A 5,612-nucleotide genomic window follows, 5' to 3' on the forward strand; every position below is an offset into this window, starting at 1 on the left:
CCCGAGTGATGCCGTTTACTTATTCAACCCTTTTATCCTTGCCTTTAAAATCTTTTTTTTAATTTAATAGATTTTGAAATAAATTCAATCTTACAGGAACAGTTGCAAAAACAGTACAAACCCCATACATAGAACTCCATCATACCCCGACCCCCCCTCCCCTGATACCCTGATCCACCACCTTTAACATCCTGTCACACCACCATTTCTTTCTTTCCCTCCCTCCTTCCCTCCCTATCTATCATCTCCATCATCTATTGCTCTGTCCTCTGAACATCTGTGAGCAAGCTGCACGTATCTTTGAACGAACAGTATAATTCACATATACTTTTCCCATAGACAAGAACATTCTTTTATGCAATCTCATTAAGTGCAGCTAAGAAGTTCAAGAAATTCAACATTGATATAAATCTTACATTCTTTATTTCCTTTTGTGTGTGTGTGTGTGTGTGTGTCCCATCTGTGTCCCTTTGAGCCTCCTCTCCATCCTCAGATCCCATCCAGGATCATCCTTGGCATTTAATTGTCATTTATTTAGACTATTTTTTTTAATTGTAGAAACATATATATACCTTAAATCTCCCATTCCACCCCCTCCCTAGCATTCCATTAGTGGGATTAATCACATTTTGAATGTTGCAATGCTATCACCTTCCCATCATCCATTTCTAGAATTTTCCCTTCACCCCAAACAGAAACCCTACTCTCATTTCTTAACTCCCATTGCCCCTTCCCCCACTTCTCAGAACCCCTATTCTACTTTTCATCTCTATGGTCATATTCTTTGATACTTTCTTTGTGTTTACCATGGGGCTTAAATTTTAACATCTTAAATCTATAACAATCTTGTTTTTCTTTGATACCAACTTAACTTGAATATGATACGTAAACTATGTTCCTATACTCCATTATTCCCCCACCTTTATATAGTTCTTGTAAAAAATTACATATTTTACATTGAGTCCCAAACCACTGATTTATCATTACCGTTTATGTATTTTAGATCCTGTAGGAAGTAAATAGTGGAGTTATAAATAAAAAATGTAGTAGTATTGGTATTTGTATTTACCATGTGATCTTTACTGGAAATCTTTATTTCTTCATGTAGTTTCAGTCAGTTGTTTAGTGTCCCTTCCTTTCAGCCTGCTCAACTCCCTTCAGCATTTCTTATAGGACTGATTACTGGTGATGAAGTCCCTCAGCTTTTGATTATCTGGGAATGTTTTTATCTCCCCCTCATTTTTATCCTCCAGGTGTTTGTGAATTATCCAGGTCTCTGATGGTTATTGACTTCTATTTGTATTCCACTGTGGTCAGAGAATGTGCTTTGAACAAATTCATTTTTTTTTAATTTATTGAGGCTTGTTTTTATGCTCCAGCATACGGTCCATTCTGGAGAAGGATCCATGATCACTAGAGAAGAATGTGTGTCCCGGTGACCTGGGATGTAATATTCTATATATGTCTGTTAAAATTTTCTATATCTCTCTCTTCTTTCTTTGTTTCTCTGTTGGTAGAGCTCCCTTTAGTATCTGAAGTAGGGCAGGTCTTTTATTAGCATAATCTCTCAGCATTTGTTTGTGAAAAATTTAAGCTCTCCCTCAAATTTGAAAGAGAGTTTTGCTGGATAAAGTATTCTTGGTTGGAAATTTTTCTCTCTCAGAATTTTAAATATGTCATGCCACTGCCTTCTCGCCTCCATGGTGGCCACTGAGTAGTCACAGCTTAGTCTTATGTTTTTCCTTTGTATGTGGTGAATTGCTTTTCTCTTGCTGCTTTCAGAACTTGCTCCTTCTCTTCAGTATTTGAGAGTCTGATCACAATATGTCTCGGAGTGGGTTTATTTGGATTCATTCTGTTTGGAGTTCGCTGGCATTTATGCTTTGTGTATTTATATTGTGTAGAAGGGTGGGGAAGTTTTCCCCGACAATTTCTTTGAATACTCTTTCTAGACCTTTACCCTTCTCTTCCCCTTCTGGGACACCAGTGACTCTTAAATTTGGACGTTTCATTTTATCTATCATATCCCTGAGATCCATTTTGATTTTTTTCCCCATTCTTTCTTTTGTTCTTTCATTTTCTAGTCTGTGGTCCTCGAGGAGGCTGAGGAGTTGTTCATTGTCCTCTAATCTTGTATTATGAGTATCCAGAGTCTTTTTAATTTGGCCAACATTTTCTTTTATTTCCGTAAGATCATCTCTTTTTTAATTTACTCTTGCAATTTCTTCTTTATTCTCTTCTAGGGTCTTTATGTCTTTTATGTCCTGTGCCATGCTCTTCTTCATGTCCTTTATATCCTGAGCCATGCTCTTGTTCCCTGTCTGTAATTCTTTGATTAATTGTACCAAGTACTGTGTGTCTTCTGATCTTTTGATTTGGGTGTTTTGGTTTGGGTTCTCCATATCGTCTGGTTTTATCATATGCTTTAAGATTTTCTGTTGTTTTTGACCTCTTGGCATTTGCTTTACTTGATCCCTAATTTAACAGAACTGCAGCTTGGTGGCGTACACTTTCTCTAACTAACCAGCAGATGGCGTCCGTGAGTCACCTATTCCCCTCAAGTCAGTTCTCCCCCACTTTGTCTTTGTGGTGTGTGGGGGTCTGATTCTTGTGGGGTCCAATTGGTGCACCAAGTTTGGGTGTGTTGCTGGTGCTGTCTGCCCTTAATGTGGGGCGTGTGTCTGGGTGGTTAGGCAGGCAGGGCAGCTTTAATAATCAGACCTCCCCGGTGTTCCTGGAGATTTAAGGCTGCTCTCTGCTGCTGACCCACAAGTCCTTGGTATTGGCGTAGGTTCCCTGGGATTTCCGAGCGGTTCCTTCTTCCCAGCTGTGCTCTTCCAGGACCTCTGCTGAGGGAGGGCCGTGCCATGTCACTAGTGTGCGCCAGCCCACCAGGGAATCCCTGGGTAGCTGGGCTGTGCCAGGGTGCTCCCAGCCCACTTCAAAGATGGTTGAATGGGAAGCGTTAACTTCCCCCTTTTTGCACAGCTCCGCCCTCCCAGCTCCAGGACAATCAGCCATGGGAGTATTAAAGGCCACTGTCCACAGCCGATATTGTGACTTGCGTGTAGTGCTGCAGGAAAGATTCCCCTTCACACTGGGTTTCTTGGCGTGGCTCTGGGCTGTGGGTCTGGCCCCGGGCAGAAGCGTCCTCCTCCCGCTGGGGAGATGGCTGCAAGAAATGTGTTTTTTTTTCCTCCTTTTGGCTCCCCTCTGCTCCTCTTGTCTTGAGACAGTCGGCAGCAGGTGTGGGAAGGAGTATTCTCCACGCCAGACACCGAGGCATTAGCCCAGCCCGCTCCTGCTGTGCTTCACTGTCCGGCTCTCCCTGTCATATCTGCAGCCACTCCCAGGCTTTTTTTTTTTTAAGAACTAGTCCATCTCCAAACACCAGCCCACCATTTCCCCACACCGCAGCGTGGCTGCCAGACTAGCAGCCAACTCACTCGTTTCAGAATGCAGGCTCCTGGTTTCATCAAATGCATGCTTCCTGTGGATTTAGCGGACCTTGTCCAGCTGATGCATTGCTGGCAGTGGTGTTCTGGGTCACTTTCTGGTTTTTATCTAGTATTTTTCATGGAGGTGTTTTTTTGCCCTGTCTCACCTAGCCGCCATCTTAGGTTCTCCGCCTTTAAAATCTTATACACACTAAGAAAGAAAGCTGTTTGCTGAAGCTTACATCACTAACACCAAAAGTTGATAGCTTGGGGAAAGCAGATGGCGGTTTCAGTACTTGACATGGTGCTTTGCCTCCATTTGGTACCTTGCTGCACTCAGAGTAGGATTGAGAGCAGCTCAGTGTATCCTAGGAGGCTGTTAGAAATGAATCTGAATCTGCATTTTGTCAGGATCCCCAGATGATACTGTTCATTAGAGTTTGAGAAGCTGCTTTGGCAAGAGGCCTGTAGTTCTCAGGAGTGGCTGCATGTTAGAATCATTTGGGGAGCTTTCACATCCCCCTGGTGCTGAGCGCCCACCCTAGAACAATTAAATCAGAATCTCTGGGATCGGGCCCAGGCATCAACGTGTTTTTGTTTTTGTTTTTTTAAATGCTTCAGGTTATTCTAAGGTTCAGCCAGGATTGAGAAGTACTGATATATAGGTTCTCACTTGATCCTTTTTACAGCTCTAGGAAAAGAGTGTTTTTCTGTACACTCTACAGATGAGGGAACAGGTCCCCAGATGTGCTGTGGCTTGCCCAAGCTACACAGCCATAAATAGCCTTACTCGAACTGATCCCAGATTTGCTTTCCCCAAATTCACCATCTGAGACTGCCTCAGTACTGACTTAGGAGAAATGTATTCCTGGAGCTCTAGGACTGACTGAATAGTGCCTTTGGACTCCAACATTTGGTGGCTAGACCTTACCCCTCTCTTATTACCCCCTTTCTTTTCTCACTTCACAAGTCTGCCTTAGACCATGAAAGTTACTCCACCACTCATTCCACAGTTAGAAGTTTGTTTAAAGTCCTCTTCCTTAGTTTAAGGAGTGGTGTATTTTTGTTGCTGTTCTATGCACATATTTTCCAGGGCATTCTTTGACCCTGACATTTAGTCTCTGATGTTAGGGGGTCTTCATTTTCTAAAGGGCATGTGTGTTAGGTCTGTAGTCCAAAATCTCCTGGTGTAAAATTGGTCATTCATCTGTCCGAGGGCGGTGCATCCCTGCAGCCTTTGAAATTTCCAACATTTGTAGAATGAATGAATTGAAGAGGAAATTACTTCTTTGGGGCTTTTGCAAACAGTATTTAACCAATTTGTATAATTGTTTAAACACACAAGCCATCTTTGTGATTACAGCTGACTTTTTTCTTATAATGTTCATTGTTCTTAGAATTTTAAAATGTTTACTTCTGAGTTACCTATAAGTCTACTTATTTTCATAGTTCTTTTCACCCAGCTCTCCTGACTTCATTAATCAGAGCTCTGAGGCCTAACTATGTACACTTTATCTGTGGCATGACAGAATTCCCCAAAAGGTGTATTACACTCGAATACATTTTTGTTTTCAAATGATTTTGAAGAAATAGGCTTGAGGCCATCAGGTATGAATTCTATTTTGATATTTTTCCTCTATGGCTTCCCAGGGGTTACCGTGTTTATTGTGATGAAACATTAGTCCTTGGAAATATAGTACAAAGAAACTTGCAAAGTCATCTCAAAATGGCATTTTTAGGGCAGTGAAGCTATCATGTATGATACCATAATGGCAGATATATGACATTACACATTTTTCAAAACCCATAGAACTGTATATGCAAGGAGTGAACCCTAATGTAAACTAGGACTTTAGTTAATAATAATGTACCAATGGTGAAAAGTATGCCACACTAATGCAATGTGTTAATAGGGGAAATTGAAGGTGGGGCAGGGGGACAGTTGTGGGAGTTCTCAGTACTTTCTGTGCAGTTTTTCTGTAAACTTAAAACCTCTCTAAAAATGAAGTTTATTGAAAACCCTCAGGCTTTAAATTTTTTAAAAATGGAACAAGAAAGTTTCACAAAGTGTGGTTTCACACGACTTGGAATGAGTTTAAAAACTATTCAGTGATCATGAAAGAAGTCAGCATGTGAAAACCAAGTTTGATTAGTTCGTGTCAGTGTTTGGGTTTT

The sequence above is a fragment of the Choloepus didactylus genome, chromosome Y (assembly GCF_015220235.1).
Source record: "Choloepus didactylus isolate mChoDid1 chromosome Y, mChoDid1.pri, whole genome shotgun sequence".
Classification (NCBI taxonomy): domain Eukaryota; kingdom Metazoa; phylum Chordata; class Mammalia; order Pilosa; family Megalonychidae; genus Choloepus; species Choloepus didactylus.